Genomic DNA, 18,091 nt, shown 5'->3' on the forward strand with positions numbered 1-18,091 from the left:
GATAACACACACACACACAAAAAAGCTCTGTAACGCTTTAACACTCCTTAGTAAAACAGGCCTGTAGTACATCAAATCCTGGCAGGGTTCTCTGTGGAGCTCTCTGCAGTGGCTTTTCTCCCAGCTAGCAGCTTGTTTACTAGCAGAGAACCGTGTGACCTTCGCCAGGCCAAAGTCCAGCAGCTATTTCATTGGGTTTTACCCTGCCATGCCCTGTCACACAAGACACCACACTGAGGTAATTTCCTTTTCCTCCCTGCCTGGGGCATGAGAGATAGAGTTGGTGTTAGGGCAGGCCACTGTGTTCTTATGTAGCGAGAGATGGAAGGAGAGGGGGAAAGCAGAAGGGGGGGGGGGAACATGGAGGATAATATTGCTTTGTTTTAGAGCAGGAGATAAAAAGGAAAGAGCCCTAGAGAGAAAAAGAGTTTGGTTAAATATGTAGAGAAAAGTACAGAGGAGGACAGGGGGAGAGAATGACTGTTGCACAGCAGGAGGGAGAGTGGGAGGGATAGAGGAAAAGGAAGGTGTCGAAGATTGAAAAGATGGAGAAACCATTGTTTGGTTAACACAGAGAGAAGCAGAGAGTAGTGCTGGGCGATATGGCTTCAAACTCATACCGCCATTTTTGCAAACTTACGGGCGATTCACGAGAGATCGATTTTTGTTATGTTTTCTCTAAATAAGCTTTGTTGTATAATTAAATGGTCAAATCCACTGCATTTAAAAAAAGTCAACAATAACCTAACGAATTCAGAGCTCGTGTCCTAGGCTGAATATATGCTTTCCACAACCTTAAGACCCACTAATAATGTAATTATTTTATCAAAATACTTATACCTGCTTTTTTGCAATAATCACTGATCTGGCTTTCAGGTATGTCTTTAAAAATTTACTTTTTGTTACAAATGTAACCAGAACCATGCATAATGCACATTCACTAATAATGTAGCAGGCATTATAGAAAATTAACACAATCTCTCAAGCACAAGCCCACGTGCTAGTGAGTAGCCAGCTAATATTTACATTTCAATTTTAACCAACTTGGATCTAGGTGTAATTTCACAATCTCTGAATTCAGCTAACAAGGCAAAACCGTTGACTAGTAATGAACACACCCTTCTGTCCATCTCCAACCGTTTGAACAGCGTGCTAGCCTGTCCACTTTGTTCACATGTTGAAATTTGGTACATCTGTTTTACTAGCATCTGCTCTGCTTGAAATGCGAGTTGAAAAACAACCTTTCTAACCCTGTTTAACTTCTCCTCTATTACAGTAAAATAATGTCTTCATGTGTTTCGGTGTCCGTATGACCCATTCTGTTGGAACAAACCTCAAATGCAAATAGCGAGTTGAAACTGGGGCAAATGGGAAGGTGCACAGCACAGAATGGAGCGGACGAGACCAAAAAGACAATAAGTGGACAAACGCTCAAAAACGAAAAATACAGAAAAATATTGATTCTGCAATACAGGCATCTGGAATATCGAGCAAAAGAAAATTAATCAAATTAATTCAATATATATATTTTTTTTAAATACAAAAAAAAAAAAATGCCCAGCCCTAGCAGAGCGGGAGGGAGAGGGTTAAGAGCCTACTAGAGAAAGAGGGGGACATGAGGGAGAGGCTGAGCAGATCAAGATGGTGTTTAACCCTTCCAAAGCATCATGAGGCCTCTTTGACAACACAAGCCAAATGAACGCGTCAGGAACATGCACGGTGACAGCTATTAATCCCGCCCACACTACACGTTCTAGAGTGACGAGGCCTTCCCTCTCCGGCCACACACCACGTCTGAGTCGAGGAGTGCCAGGGAGAAAGCGTTGGCTTAGCCACGAGGCGACTCCCTACACGGACAGCCTGACAACCTTCAGCTGACATTATCCCACTGCATACCGCGCCCGCTAAAAACATGCTACCCACCATCCTCTGGGTCGGTGTGCGTTTAAAACACAGTGTTCCTATTCACTCAAAATTGCCCGTGCCGACATGATAAGAGAGGTTTGAGCTAACGTCAACAGCTGCAAGACATCAGCAGGTCAGAGAGACATGACTGTCTGTTCTCCGGGACAAAGAGCTATTTGTATGCCCTCGCTCTCTCCTAGCAGAGCTGCGTGTCTTCCTGACTAACCCTACAACCCCAGTCCCTGTCAGACGAGCAGGGAGGCTGAGCTGGCATTAGCACATCCGATCTCACTCTGGAGTAAAGGGGTTGTCAGCGAAACGCGGTGTGAAGAGACACCTTATACCGCCACCGTCCCAGCCAAACTCAATACAGAGTGCAAACAAACCATGCACTACACAGACAGACGACTAATAATAAACACAGGCGTGCATCTTTCACTCACCTAGCCACATAAAACAAACAGGTAGAAAAGACACACACACACACAGAGAGAGAGAGGTGTAAATATCCCAGCATCCCCCTCTGAGGTAGCTCTATCTCCCCATCCAGATGCCAGTCACCCACATGATTGTCAGAGCTTTGCAGGCTAATTGCTTGTGTAATTGGTCTGACAACACAGGTGTTGTACCTTTACACCCCCCCCCCCCCCATCACTGAGGCTCTGCTTACATCAGAACCACTGTTAAAAATGCTGACCTCAGACCTGCTGATCCACATCTAAATGCTAACCCAAACTATTAGCAGCAGAGATGTCGAACTGAACCAGAGTCGGGGCTAATGAGAGCTGTCAGGGGCATTTCCCAGCTGGTTCTAGGAAAGAAAGCTGCTGAAATATTATGATTAGCTTCCTGCCAGAGTGACTTGTATTGCTAGACAGTTTTCACAGAGTGTCCATTCATATTCCCTACAGTACACGCACAGCTGCTATCTAGGTTAAGAGTCTTACTCAGTAGTAATCTGCCTGGACCTGCAACCTACAACCTTTCGTGGGAACCAAACAGGTGTTGTGAAGTCCTGGGGGGAGGCTTTAAAGAGTAACACCAATGAGAAAGCTCTGTACCCAATAGCTATAGCTAGGGGACAGATGGCCTTCACACGCGTACACGCAGATTCACACATACACTCATGGAACACCATATGCTCCAGCAAAGATACCCGAGATTCACACTTGCTCACACACAAGCCCCCACATTAACCATCATGCCCTCTACTTAAAATGAGAGCGTTTTAGATCGTGTTTTATCAAGAGAAACATTCATGCACTACTGAATCCGGAGACCAGGGGTGAAAGTAAGGCGGAACGGCGTCCCAGCAAAAGAGATAGTGTGGCGTACCGGTAAAACATGAGCCTGGTTCCTCTCTAGGTTTCTTCCTAGGTTTTGGCCTTTCTAGGGAGTTGTTCCTAGCCACCGTGCTTCTACACCTGCATTGCTTGCTGTTTGGGGTTTTAGGCTGGGTTTCTGTACAGCACTTCGAGATATTAGCTGATGTACGAAGGGCTATATAAAATAAACTTGATTTGATTACAATAATTAAAACAAAAATGGCAAGAAAACTGGAGGCTATTACAACATTAGTTATCATTACCGTATGTCAGAGGCATGAACAATTTGAGAATGGACTTGAAAACGTGTGGTATAGCCTACACGCCAAAATGCGATGCGGTTCGACGAGAACACTGATATTTTGAAAAGGCATAGATGAGTGGCTGACAAAGAGACGCGCGTGGACAGCAGTGGAGGCATTTATTCTGGCCTAATGACAATCGGCAAATATCATTACACTTTTTGGTGTTTTGTGTAACAGATGTCTCTTTCCATTCACCACTGTTTGGAGGCTTGAAATATGTTGGAAGTGGATGAACGTGCGCTGCTAACCTGGTAAAGGAGCCCTTTGAAGTGACTGTTTGACAATCAGATGAAAACGTCAAAATTGATTGAGTTTACGCCACAATGGAAGGTAATGCATTTTAAAAGTTAAATGACAAAATCTTTATGACAAGGCCCACAGAGATGCTATTGAATTAATAGGGATTCTAAATATAAAACTCTGTTTAGGCCCCACGGCTGGCCCACCCATTAGACCGCCGCCTAGGGCGCCATTTTCCGAGCTAAACTGACTAAGAAGCATCTCCAGCATCACACAGCACCTCACATTAATTTAGCCCGAGAACAATCAGTGGCACGATGGCTATTTAGGTGAGCGCTGATGTCGCCCCATGATAAGCAGTGCCCACTTTGACGACCGCAGGGGCGCAAAATATTTACATTGTCCATTCCCAGCACGCCTTTCCAGGGTGCTGTCGGAGAGACACAGCACTGCAGCGCTCCACCAACACTTCATCAAAATCATTTTAAGATGAATGACGTAGTCTACAGTAGAAAGAGTAGTAGCCTGTGTGTTTTTTCTGAAGACCATAGACCAAATGTACCACAGACGTAATATCTATCGTTAGCTTTATATTTTTGAAATTAATAAAAAGTATCCAGATAAAATAAAGCGTTATATAACAATGCTTTAACTCTGTTGCCTTATGCTAGAAACAAGCTTTAAAATGGCCACTAATGACGTGACTGGTCAACATGGGGATATGTTGATTCTTCTCTATAATAATTCTGAAGCTGAGCTGCGGCCTTCAATATTAGACTAAACATTTACTTTGCTATCAATCAATCAATCAAGTTTATTTTATATAGCCCTTCGTACATCAGCTAATATCTCGAAGTGCTGTACAGAAACCCAGCCTAAAACCCCAAACAGCAAGCAATGCAGGTGTAGAAGCACGGTGGCTAGGAAAAACTCCCTAGAAAGGCCAAAACCTAGGAAGAAATCAGGCTATGAGGGGTGGCCAGTCCTCTTCTGGCTGTGCCGGGTGGAGATTATAACAGAACTATGCCAAGATGTTCAATTAATAGGGGCTATCCTGCCCCTATTAATTGAGATTCTCTCTTTTCAGAAAGTGAAAATGTTTAATCCAAGACAGCTTTTCGGGAAGCACTTCTGGATGCGTAGCCAGCATTTGAAGCTGAAAATGGGTCGATCGAGCCTCTGTTTGGGAGGAAAGGTAACTTTTGAAAGTGCCTTGCTTAGTTTCATAAGGATGTCTACAAGAAACTGTTGTTTCGTTGCAAACAAGAAACTCTGGTTTGACATTGGAGAAATATGGTAAGAATGACTTTCTCTGTCCATTCTTCCACGAAACTTATTTTCATTATTCACCTTTCTTTTGAGACTTTTCTCTTGATAGCAAGCTGCTTTTCCATCAATCAACTATTCTAGTTTAGCGGGGAGGCAATTTTTTTGTCTCGCCTAGGGCGGCAAAGCGGCTCTGTACATACTGCCACCCTAGGTTGCGTTTGCTTTTTGGTAGGCAGTCATTGTAAATAAGAATTTGTTAACAGACTTGCCTAGTTAAATAACATTAAAAAAAGGTGTACAGGACAGTGCCGTACAGGGAGGAAATTTACTCTACACCTGCCTTTGAGCATCATTGCACACAGAAGACACATGCACACAGAGAACAGGAATGCTAAATATCCTAAACAGCAACGCAAGGTGAATGAACGGAATTTTAGACGTTGGGAATTACATATTACCTCATTCATGACATTTCAATGAGGGACGCTATAAATAAGGTAGGGTAGGTAGCCCATCGTTTAGAAGTGGTGTTCAGGATTTATCAACTAACTGTACACATGGTAACTCTTAATGTGTCCCTTCTAGTACATCTGTGTATAATTGTTCTTTACCCAGTTGCGTATCCTAAATGCAGTAACTGAAAAGAGGAAATGTGTTATCTTTGTCAAACTCGCCAGACCCTCAATGATCTTGCCATGGTGGGTCCATTTCTTTAACCTGTTACAAATTGACCTTATTAAGCAGAGACATATTTAGAAATATGGCTCTGAATATAGGCTGTAGCATATATACTGTGAGATCCCACGTTAATTTATTCCAGTCTCAAAATAGATCACCATTGGAGTATGATTCATTCACAAATATTCAGCTGTTTTAACTCAGATATCGTGTATTTTGTGTGTGGTCTAGGAGAGGACACTAAGAGGCTGTATCCAAGAGACAGATATGATAATGGTCCAACGTGTTCACTGGAGGTGATGCTTAAGAGATCATGAGTGGCTACAATTGAATTGTTAGTCTGGTTCAATTGCATGGTTACACAGGGTGTGATTGTGATTACAAGTAGGTGGTGGGGTGGGGGGGGGGCTTTGGACACTGAGCCTTGCATTTCAACTAGCCAGCGAGCTCTTCCAACAAATCGTGACACTTGTGAAATGGAATACCATCAAACTCAGGGAGCTCCAAGATCTTCTTGCTGGACAAAACATCTTATTCGGAATGTGTACGTTCTTGGTGCTGTTTAATTTGTTAGCTATAGCTTATTGTTAAATTATTATTCATGTAATCACATCAATATTTATGTTAATGTTGTTTACTATTTCAGGTCAGAGACATGTATCTGTGTCAGAACCTTCCAATTGGAGATATGGTTCAGAACTACTTCAAAACAGCTTGAAGACTTTCTTTCACAAGAGGTAAAACGTAGGTTGCATTTTTTTGTCAACCGTGTTTCAAATAAACAATTGGAGAGGGGTGGAGTAGGCCTAGCCTAAACCTATGGTGCATTATGGATTATGTTCACCTAAAAACATACTTATTTTGCGTTTTCTCTTTCAGCCTTTCAGCTCGTGGTAATGAGAGGTCGTGAGAGCATCCTGGGGGATTTTTTTTACAAGAAAATCTAAAATTCAACAAAAGAAACACGTGTGCGAGCAGCATAAAATATGTAATTTTGTTGAAGATATGAATTATGCCACTGTAAATTGTATATGTTTGTTATTTTCTCCGGGTTGCAAATAATTGCCATGTAAGCTATAATATTTCAATAAAAAGAGACAAACACACCTTATATTAGTTGAAATTGTGTGGTGTGATGCACCGTTCTGCCTCCCATCAAAAAGAATAGAGCACGTACGTGCACACACAGGAGGTCCCGTACCGGGAAGAAGTTAATCTACTTTCACCACTGCCGGAGACCAATTAAAACAGAATATGGAACGAAAGATGTGGGAGAGAGAGAGAGAAAGAGGGGGACAGGGAGAGATTAATGGGAGGGAAAGAGTACAGCAGAATAACTAAACATGTTGCTGGTGCATGTGACAACACTGCCAGGTGTTAGCAAACATATAGGGGGTTGGGTGTGTGTGTGTGTGTGTGTGTGTGTGTGTGTGTGTTTTCATATCAAATGTTTTTCGTATGTAAGAGCTATGCGCGTCAACATGGTCGCCTGGACAACTGCCACCCTGTGTTACCTTTTGCTGTCAATGGAACAGGAAGCAATAGATGCACCACTTCCACTCCAATCTCTACTCCATACAGGACTAATAGAGCCTGCTGACGGAGTAATACAGCTGGTCCACAACACCGAGCTTTTAAAAGCTTTCTGATACACAGCCAGGGCAGGCCCAATGCATGACGTACCGGACAGAGGATACAGAGAGGAGGACAGCGGGTGAGAGGAAAAGAGGGCAAGAGGAGACGCATAAAGAAAGCCGACAAAACACAGAGGGAGACAAAATGAGGAGGAAGACAAAGTGAGGAGGAGAGAAAGGGAGCATGGGAGGACGAGGGTTAACACGGGCTTCAGGTAAACACTTAGCATTTGTGCTTGGCTGATGGCACGCAGGGCTACTTAGGGCTTGTGCACTTCAAAAGCCTCAACGTGGAGGAAAACCCCTGAACCAGGGACAGGTGTAACCGTTCTCGCACTCTCTCCTTCTGACGAACAACACAGCAGAGGCAGTGGGGCGGGGACCTCACAGACAGAGAAGAAGAGGGACCCACGCCCTAAATCACTCTGCGCTGCCAAAAAGAAAGTATTTACGGAGAGCAGCCAAAGACGACGATGAGTCACTCTGCAGTGAGCAAAGCAAATGACACAATTGAAAACACCTGAACCTGCAATAGTGTCAATTAGACATAATTACTTTTTACTTGTTGCCACAGTAACCAACTCTTGGTGCAAAGGCAGATGGCTGCAGATGCTCCCCCCACCCCCCCCCCCTCTCTAGCTCTCTCTTTCCCCCTCTCCCCAGTGTGATTCATGTAGGAGGAACTAAAAAGGCAAACAGATAAACAGCCTATTTCCCTGCTTTAATAACCCCTCGCTAAAATGGCATCCTCTTCTCAGTTCTGTAAAACAAACTAGACCTGCAACAGCTAAGCTTGAAACCCAGAATGAGGAGATCCTATGTGTGTTTCTCCTGCAGCCTAACTCGCTCTCCGGTATATGTGTTTGTGTGCGCACGTTTATTTTGCGGTCTGACTCCCCTCCAGTGTGAGCAGATACGGGAGGAAGCTGACAGGCCCTGGGGCAGACAGCAGTCCAGAGGTTGGAGGGTTACGCTTGCTCATCCATTTTAAAAAGCCTCCAGACAGGAGGAGCACGGCCATTAGAGCTCTGCCTCTGCCCTGCTTCCTGCCTTCTCCGCCTGCCTGCCGGTCCAGGGCTGAAATTTACTTAGATCTGTCCACTGCCCAGCTGACCCAGCCCCTACCCACAACACACTCAGAGGAATGTTGCTCGCTGGGGGTTAAGGGTCATCTCTGATGTGGGGTTGGGTGACAGTGTTAAGGGAGGCTCTCACTGTTATGGACTAGTAGGCAGCGGACATGTCAGGGACTAACACTAGCCTGGGTGCCGGACTGTTTCTGCTCTCTTGCTAACTCCTTATGAAATTGTCCCCGCCATGTTTGGCTCGCGAATTATAATGGAGTAGGCAAAAACACAAACAGATCTGGGACCAGGCTATACGAACACCTCAGGTGTGAATTGTACAATTATCAGGCCCAAATCAAAGATCTCCTCTCCCCTCGTGACCATGGCAGTTGGAGGACACCAGCTCCCGTGAAACAGTTCTACATTGCCTGTGCAAAAACCACACTCCTCTGCCAAGGGGTGCTATGGAGGAGAAGAGGTAGGGGTGTTAAACCAGTGGAGTGCAGAGAGCACCACCACTACCCAGCCAAGAAGGCTCAGTCTCAGAGGACAGAAGGGGGAGGGGGGGCGGGCGGCATGAAAAATATTATTTTACAGCTGCCTTGATTGTGTTGATCTGTGTGGTTTAGAACCCCACCTGTTGAATTTGTTTGCTTAGAGGCAGCATGCAAATGCCAACCCCCCTCTCTTCCCTCCTCTCCCCTCCCCCTCAAACCCCAGTCTGTGCCTCATGACTGGCACCGCTGCTCCCCGCTACCTCATTTACCAGGGTTCTCGCCTCAAATTATCGGCCAATTAAGCAGAGCCTACAAGCCCTATGACATCAAGGCTTCTGGAATGGAAAATAAATGTTGTCGTTGGATGGCCTAGGAGGTTTTTACTATCCTGTACTCGACTAACCAAACAAACACAGATATAACTGCATCCTCTGCAGCCAGTAATGGAAGACCACACAGATACTCCATCACTGATGTGATGTCACCTTAGCTCCACACCTCTAACACAAACATCTGGGGTCTCCACCTATAAACTCTCTAATCCAGGGGCTCAGATATAGGAGACGTCAATGGGCTGTCAAAAAACCACCTCACGCACACACACCCTCCAACTGCCTGCCATTGTCTAGTTCTCTCCATCAATGAGCCCTGGCTAAGGTCATTATTGTGATTGTCATGTGGTGGAAAATAAGGATTACGCTGCGGGTGTCTGCTCCGCGGCAGGGGACTTAAGGCTCTCCCTCTCTCCTGTCTCCATGGGGATTCGAGAACAGAGGGAGCGGAGGGGGGTGTTGGGTTGAAGAGTCAACAACTTCTGGATTTTTCTCTGAGATAAGGAAAATACGCTCTCCGTAAGACTTGACAGGCACACTGACCAAACGACCTTGACTGGGTTCATTCATAACGCCAGCTGTAGGAGGGGGAAGAAAACAAGCAAACGTGATAAAATCTACTCTGAGGAAAAAAGGTCCGGATAGAAACAAATAAACAAATTAAACCTTCGCTCAAACTGCACTCTGGAGACGAAATGCTATGAATGAGAGAAGAGGGAAGGAGGAAAGAAGGTTTTCAAAGGAACTGGGTGAAAGACAAAAAACAAAAAAAAGAGAGTGGTGAGAGGCCAATGGAAGTGTTCTCTAGAGACCAAAAACCAGTTACTACACCCATTCTAACAACTTCACTTCCCTAACATCAGTGAAATGTTCTCATATGCCATCTCAAATGTTCCTAGAATTTTCCAACTATGTTTTACTGGCTATGGTAAATGGTGTGGTAACCAGCAGTGTGGCTGGCCAATGTCCCAGGAGGGCCACTCCTCTAGTGTTGAGTTCTCCAAGGGAGCCACTTAGCCTGAGAAAAACAGCTAGAAACAAGTGAAAGAGCTAAGCTAAATAAAAACCAAACATTTTGACTAAAAAAAGCATATATTTGGACCAACAGAACAGCTGAGGCAAGAAACTAAATGGAAAGAAAATATTGCATGACTGAAAGTTCTGGTGATAAAAAAAGGCCATTCTACTCCAAAATGAATGAAAATAAAATGATGCCGAGATCTAAAACTATAAATTCTCCCTTCAGAAATGAGCCCAATAACATATTTGGTCCATATTATCAGTTGTGCTATTCAGCAATAAGCATTATCACCTGATGTGGGTCATCTGATGCAGCATAGCAGCTATACATAAATAGGCTGAGGGTTACCCATCACAAACATGAGGCTATCTTGTTGCTAGTTTAGCAACATATTGATGACTTGAATGTCGCCACATTTCTTCTTTTTTTGCCACTGGCACTCAGCCAACCAAGGATTATGTACTGTGAATATAATGTAGGCATACCTGTTACACCTGACCCTTGTTACATTAACACCCCCCCCCAAACACACACACTATGGTAAAACAGAGGAAATCTGGTAGTCTCCAGTGAGCTCCGATAATGACATGAGGCCCCTGCAACAGGCCTGTGAACATTGGGTCCTACACCAGATTTAGACAGACCGATTCCTACAGCCCACTGACAGCCAACAGACAGACAGGCCTCCATGGGCTCCCGAGTGGCGCAGCGGTCTAAGACACTGCATCTCAGTGCAAGAGGCATCACTGCAGTACCTGGTTCGAATCCAGGCTGTATCACATCCGGCCGTGATTGGGAGTCCCATAGGGCGGCGCACAATTGGCCCAGCGTCGCCCGGGTTTGGCCGGGGTAGGCCGTCATTGTAAATAAGATTTTGTTCTTAACTGACTTGCCTAGTTAAATAAATAAAAATATAGCCCACAGACAGGATACCAACATACAGGTTCCTAGAGTGCAATGGCAGCTTACACACAGGCAGGACCAACCCAAACCAAAAGACACAGGTTACAGTCCGACAAGGGAGACACAAACAAGCATACAGATAGGCCAGAGACTCTCAGCCAGAGACTCTCAGCCACAGTTCAAAAGTGTTCAGAAACATTCCTTTCGTAGGCTGATCCAGAGTCATCTACATAGAGGGACACTACAGGAGTTTCCTCCTCCTCTCTTGAAGTAGTCCTGATGGGAATAGAATACAAGCGTCAAACGGCTGTATAAAAAATACATTAAAAAAAGACAGCTAAAAACAGGAGGTGCTCACATTTCACATCGTCCATTAAATCATGCCGCCTCCGTGGGGTAAATGTTGTTCATACTACCTTTTCTCAATGTGTGTGTAGACACGGTCATTTGCCACAACAGCTTTTTTTTTTTTTTAAAGGTTCCTTCGCTCCCAGACGTGAGCGCGAGAGAGAGAGAGAGACACAGGGGTCCATCTCCCCCCCCCCCATCTCTGCCTACATCACTCGTCCAAATGAACAGAGCATTAATCTGATCCAGCGGGTGTGACCCACAGGCCATCACATAGGTGTGACTGCGACAAAAAAAAATGGGACGTCAGACAACCTCGGCGAGAGCACACATGCAAGGCGGCATGTGAAGGCACAAACCCTCACACAGAAGCGTGCTAACATTCTCACACAGTTCATATTTGCCAAAAGAAACTCCCCCCAGAAACATATCACACTTTAAGACATGAATGCTCAAACAAGCGGACCGCACTTGCTCTCCCTCACACAGGGAGCCGGACCTGACTACTGTGACAAACCCTCCCATTCATCACCTTGCCTGGCCCTGGGGACAGTACATTCCCTTACAGTGACAGGAGTCAGAGCACTGGGAACACACACACACACACACACACACACACACAGCTTAGCATACACACAGCACACACAAGCACAGAGCTTAGCATACAGCACACACAGAGCTTAGCATGCATACAGCACACACAGAGCTTAGCATACAGCACACACAGAGCTTAGCATACAGCACACACAGAGCTTAGCATACAGCACACACAGAGCTTAGCATACAGCACACACAGAGCTTAGCATACAGCACACACAAGCAAGGCACAGCCTGTGTGTGTGTGCGTTCGCTACGACAGAGATAGCGCAGAGGGGCGTGCGTGTGTGGCACATGTTTGCGTGTGAGGGGGCGGGAGGGGCATATTAATTTGAATGCGAGCGCATTATCTGAGACTCTGGTGGGGAAGATAAGGGGGCTTCTTTATTTCAGCCTTCTGTGTGTGTGTGTGTGTGTGTGTGTGTGTGTGTGTGTGTGTGTGCGTGTGCATGTTCTCTCCCCTATCTGACACTACAAGGACACGAGAGACAGAAAAACCGAGACGGAGGACTAAAAAGAGGGGGGAAATTACAAAAAAAGGAAAGGGGGAAGGAACTCAGAGACAGGATGAAGGGAAAGGGGAGAGAGAAATGGAATTAAAAGGGGGGAAGTGAGATCAAAAGCTTAATCTCCCGACTTTATCCAATATACACCTTTGAAAGACCAATGAAGTCCTGGGAGCGCCCTGAGACACTGCACCACTGCTTTAACTTCTCAGTCTAGCCAATAGCACTCACTATAATTTACCCTACCAACTGTCAACCTGCCCCTGGTGTCTCATTTCCCCTGATATGAACGTGACTTTGTGAGCAGGGGCACAGACAAACAGAAGACTGTGATAGACAGTTAAAATATTTGTTGGGTTAGCCAGAGATTAGCGGTCAATAGTAGCATGGATGGCTTTGTGAGTGTAAACAACGCTTTCCTTCCTAGTGTGTGTGTGTGTGTGTGTGTGTGTGTGTGTGTGTGTGTGTAGGATTTGGTTAAACCGGAGTTGTCTGATGGGATTGGTGGAGGTACAGATGGTGTGTGCATAGTAAGGTCTTCCAAAGGCCCTCTGAAAGTTAACTTTCGGTCACTCTAGGTCACCCAATAGCCTATATGCCTGTATGTATGTCATATGCGTCCTCAGCAGTGTGGTGTTTAACTGTGTGTATGATGTTAACAGACTAACAGGCTAATGTGATGCTGTTATTTCTCACCACCATCCTAACGATGTCTCCTCGAGCAAGGCACTTAACCCTAATTTGTTTCGGGGGCGCCAAAATACTACGGGTGAACCTGCAAAAAAAGACATTTCACTGCACGTATCCGGTGTACGTAACAATAAATCATATTTTGTAGTCTTTTTTTGTTCGTTTTTTTTTGCCATGAAACCTCCCCATGCATGTTTTAAAGTGCTGCACTGCAGGGATTCAGCGCGTGTGTGTGCGCATGTGTCCGCATGTTCTGTAAAAGAGGAACACACGGGTAATAAGAGCTGAAGGGTGTGCTCTCCTTTTCAAAGCAATTGCACATGTGCCTTTCGTCTGACACGCGCACAAGCACACCGAGTCAATGAATAGAAGGGAAGGAGGTAGGCTACCAGGTGCTGTGTTTGTAGAAGATACGGCTTTTGTCCACCTAAGCATTTCTAAAACACACAGAGCTATCTTCCCCCCTCCGAAGGAGTAGAGGTCATTGCTCTCCTCCTCTCCTCTCGGTGGAACGGCACATTCAGCAGCAAAACAAAGCGGCCTCCAGCGTCACACACAGTAATGAGTCTAATCAAGTAAGACCACAATACAGCAGCCCCCTGTGCTTCACTGAGTGGTTATGTGATACTGTGGAGCCGTGGGAATGGTCTCTGTCCTTAAGACGAGGGTGAGAAAGAGAGAAGGGGAGCGAGAGGGAGGTGGAAAGACAGGGAGAGAGACGGAGGAGAAAGAGGAAGACGGATAGGTAGAGAGGGGGGGGGGGGGGGGGGAGAGAGGGCCTCAAAAAATAAGAGCGAGGTCATTTCTCCACCAAAGCTCTGCATTCATTCTGATGATGAAACTCAACAATGGATGACTGAAATCTCTCTGACAGCTAATGCATGTTTGGAGCGAGCACAGAGGCCACTCCTCTGAGACAAAGTGACCGCAGTTTAAAGGAATAACAGCTAAGTTACAAAACACTATAGAATAAAACAGACTGTCGCTGCAGAGCTTGTAATGATAATTTCTAAGACAAATCAAGGTCTGTAGGGGAAGAGGGAACGAAGGACGAGGAAAGGTCAGACCTACAGTACGTTTTGGCCGATCCTCCAGCCTACATTTCCCATCTGTTCCATCATTGGGACGTTGGGATGTAGCCTCTTTGCTATAGCAAGCGTTGAGAGAGGGACTGTAAACTACAGCCCTTATGATACACAGTGGGGGAGGGGAGAGCGGGGAATATGGACTGAGACCTACGGGGGGGGGGGGAGAGAAGCCCCAGGGTCAGAGGGGAATTGGACAGACACACACATCAGTGGGCAGTGCCAGGGCAGCCTGGGGGTCAGATGGGAAAGGCAGGAAGTGTGTCACTAACAGGAGAAGCACTTCCACCATGGGGGGGAGAGGGGAGAGCAGGGCAGCCACAGCCCCAGGGCAGGATCACTCACAACACACTACGGGTTAACGGCCTATACAGTACACACAATCACTCCTAATACACGCACAGACCCCAACACAAAAGCATGTGTAATCACATACAGTGGGCTTTGCAAACAGTGTAAATTCATCCTAACTGAAATGATCACACAAGGCTTGAGGTGGTCCCTAAATAGCCCTCCAATAGGACAACTACCCTATCAAAATCCATGACCTTCTCTGAACCAAAATTTCAAATCATCCCCTCTCTCCACCTATGCATTCTAACCCCTTGTGCTGTCCCGCCCTCCCTCGTCTTCCTCCCTCCCTCATTCTGGGGGACGAGTCTCTCCATCTCTCCTCCAGTCATGTCCAACTCCAGGCAGTGGGCGGGCGGCAAAGCCGGCGGTGATGGTGGGATGGAATTTGCGTATTTTAACTTCATTAGTTCTGCCTCAGCCTGGGGCCTGTAGATTATGACTAATTAAGCAGCTTAACGTGGCTTAAAACCGCCACACAGAAAGGAGAAGAGCCTTATCTGTCAACCTGTTCAAAAGATTTCTTCCTTTTCTTCCAGTGGCAAACTACACAAATTCATTCTGCGTGTCCTTTACATGCCAAGGAGATTAGCTTCATGCAGAGGCGTCGGAGAGGGCAGACACTTCTACGAGACAACAGGAGGCGTGGATGTGCGCAACATGGCGGATCGTCCCTAGCAACCTCCCTCTTACCAATAACGGTCTTCATAATAGCATCTTCTTTATAATGTCATAGTTGACGACCAAGGCTGAGGCTACTACTCACCCCCAAAAGATACAACCACCCATTTAAGGTCGCCCCGATTCCATTGACAAAAGGTGGTTGTTAACCTTTGACACCGGAGGTGCATGCAGTTTGTGTCGTTATGAGACGCAGAACGTGTCACTAGGGAGCTCGGTCGGTGCTACCTGTAATTAGCTGGTTGGTGGCGGTTAAAAGCGCAGAGGGAACAGCAGCCCAGCGTGGTTGGATATATACCATATTTCACCCTGGAGCCGTGTCAGCTTTGTGGCCGTCGCCGTTCGAAGGCACTGTTCAGACATGGGGGGGGGGTTCACTTCAGCGTGTTTGCCATGCCAGAGCTCCTTCAGGCCAGCTAGGAAGTTAAAACATGTACATGCGCTCACACACACCCCCCCTTGCCTAAACACAAGTACTACCTCCATCATCGAGACAGGATGTTACATCATCAATGTGATTACACACCACTGGGCCAGGCAAGATTGCCACCGCCTCAGACACTGGTCTGTCCTATTAACAGGGATATTTCGGGGATTTTGGCCCTTTATCTACTTCCCCAGAGTCAGAGGAACTTGTGGATACCATGTTTATGCCGCTGTCCAGTATGAAGAAAGTTATAAGTAGTTTCGCTATCCAATGCTAACTAGCATTACCCATAGCGCAATGACTGGAAGTCTATCTACCAACATGCTAAAAAATAGTATCCACTAGTTCATCTGACTCTGGTGAAGTTGATAAGGGGCCTCATTGCCAAAAATCCCGAAGTATCCCTAAAACCGTAGTTCAACATTCACTGATCGGATTAGAAGACAAGAGTTAGTATGACTGACGAGTAGACTGTGTAAATCCACAGAACTTCACCCGGGACGCTCCATTTCAACCTCTCACATGGAAGCGTTTCCCGCCATGGAGAGAAGAGAAGAACTGTCCCAGAGAGATATTTGGCTGATAGAGACAAAACTAAAACCACACAGGCCCACCTACAAAAAAAGGTAGAAATAAAACAGGGCGAGGTGGGAATGAGAGTGAATGAGGTCGAGATAAAAACTAGAGCGGAAGAAAGGAGTGAGGTAGAGATGGTGTCAGAGGCTGACGGATGTAGAAAAGAGAAAGAGGCACATGGAGGGGATAGAGAAAGATCATATCTGATAGGAGGGATTTGCCCATTGCTGGAACAGTAATTCACTAAAGCCATTCTGCTGAAGCCCATCGGTCCCGATCTGGCGCCAGATTAAACGACAAAACCTCATCCCTCACTTGTCCTCCGCCTTGTCTTTATGAGCTGAATTTGAGAGACCTCTTAACAAACGCATCCAGGAGATAGGACTTGACACAGCGCTATTATTGCTACGTTCTCCGCCCCAAGATTCAACACACTGATGATGATGATAATGATGATGATGAGCGTGTGGGTGCGTGTGTGAGATCTGAAGGTTTGTCGTGTAGAATCAGTTGCCCTCTCGTTCCTTCCCTCGCTCGCCCTTTTTCAGTTTGTGTCCTGCCCCGCAGGCTTTCACAGCATCCCTCCGTTCACTCGAACTACCTCGCAGTCAGTCACTCTCCCTCGCCGCTCTCTCACTTTCTGTAGATGTCTCTCTCTCCACACGCGCTGCAGGAAACTGTCACCGTGCCCCAGCTGTGATTACGTTGCATTATTTACCACAGTACATCAGCCAGCCAGCCCCTAGAGTACAGCCCCACAGCCTCCTACAGCAGTCTGAGCCGTCAACATCCCCTGCAGCATGCAAAACAACCCCCCACCCTCCAAAACAACTCAACAGAAAATAGATGATAAAATAACAAACAGGCAGACCTAGCTGTGCAGTCTTGGAAGCGGAGAAATGTCGTCATAGAAGGAGTGAGACACGGCCGGCACTTCCTAAGCATGCTTTTCAAGGCATATCCGAACCTCGTCCCCATTGCTAACATTTACTAACTCGAACCCTCAACTAAGAACAAATAGTGTACTTGCCCTTCATTTTTTATTAATTTGCCATGGCCATTAGTCATCACTGCTCCTCTGGGCCATAGAGGTCAGGGTTAAGAGGTCATAGGATCCCAGTAAGAACCAGAGCGTTTTGCACAAAACGCCAATGCTCATTACACCAAACATCCCTACACACACAGACACACTTCAGCCAAAACACTTTGGTAGAGTGTGTGCATATGTTATGACGACATTTTGCAGTTGTTCATTTTGGACTGGAGTTTTTATTTTGTATTTTTGGTGGGGTTGTTCAGGCACACTATATTTAGCTGAAGTCAACGTCCCTCGTCGGTGATTGGTCAAGAGTAGGGATTCTTCAGTAAAGCCTGTTGTCATTCATAGACCACTCGTTTTCATGCATTTTCCCCAGTCGGAAGTACTGCACCATCTACTGTAGAATTGATCGGCTAAGATCACCTCTGCAAAAACCTCAAAATTAAAAGACAGATTTGAGTTATCTTAGATTAATTCCGACTATTTTGAGGCTACGGCGTCTCAAAAATGGACAAAGTACTATTGCTGCTTTTTTGCTCGTTTTTCAAGTGAAGGTCTTTTAACTTATACTTGGTACCCATCCCGGATCCGGGAGCACCCCCCACAGTAAAAAAG

At 46.0% G+C, this 18,091-nt stretch overlaps 1 protein-coding gene across 1 annotated transcript in view; it reads right to left on the reverse strand.

Annotated features, from left to right (window-relative positions):
* LOC139549154 (rho GTPase-activating protein 35-like) overlaps window positions 1–18,091 on the reverse strand; it is a 94,996-nt gene that overhangs the window by 54,225 nt on the left and 22,680 nt on the right. The gene's annotated exons all lie outside the window — the stretch shown is intronic.

The sequence above is a fragment of the Salvelinus alpinus genome, chromosome 22 (genome assembly GCF_045679555.1).
Source record: "Salvelinus alpinus chromosome 22, SLU_Salpinus.1, whole genome shotgun sequence".
Taxonomy (NCBI): Eukaryota; Metazoa; Chordata; class Actinopteri; order Salmoniformes; family Salmonidae; genus Salvelinus; species Salvelinus alpinus.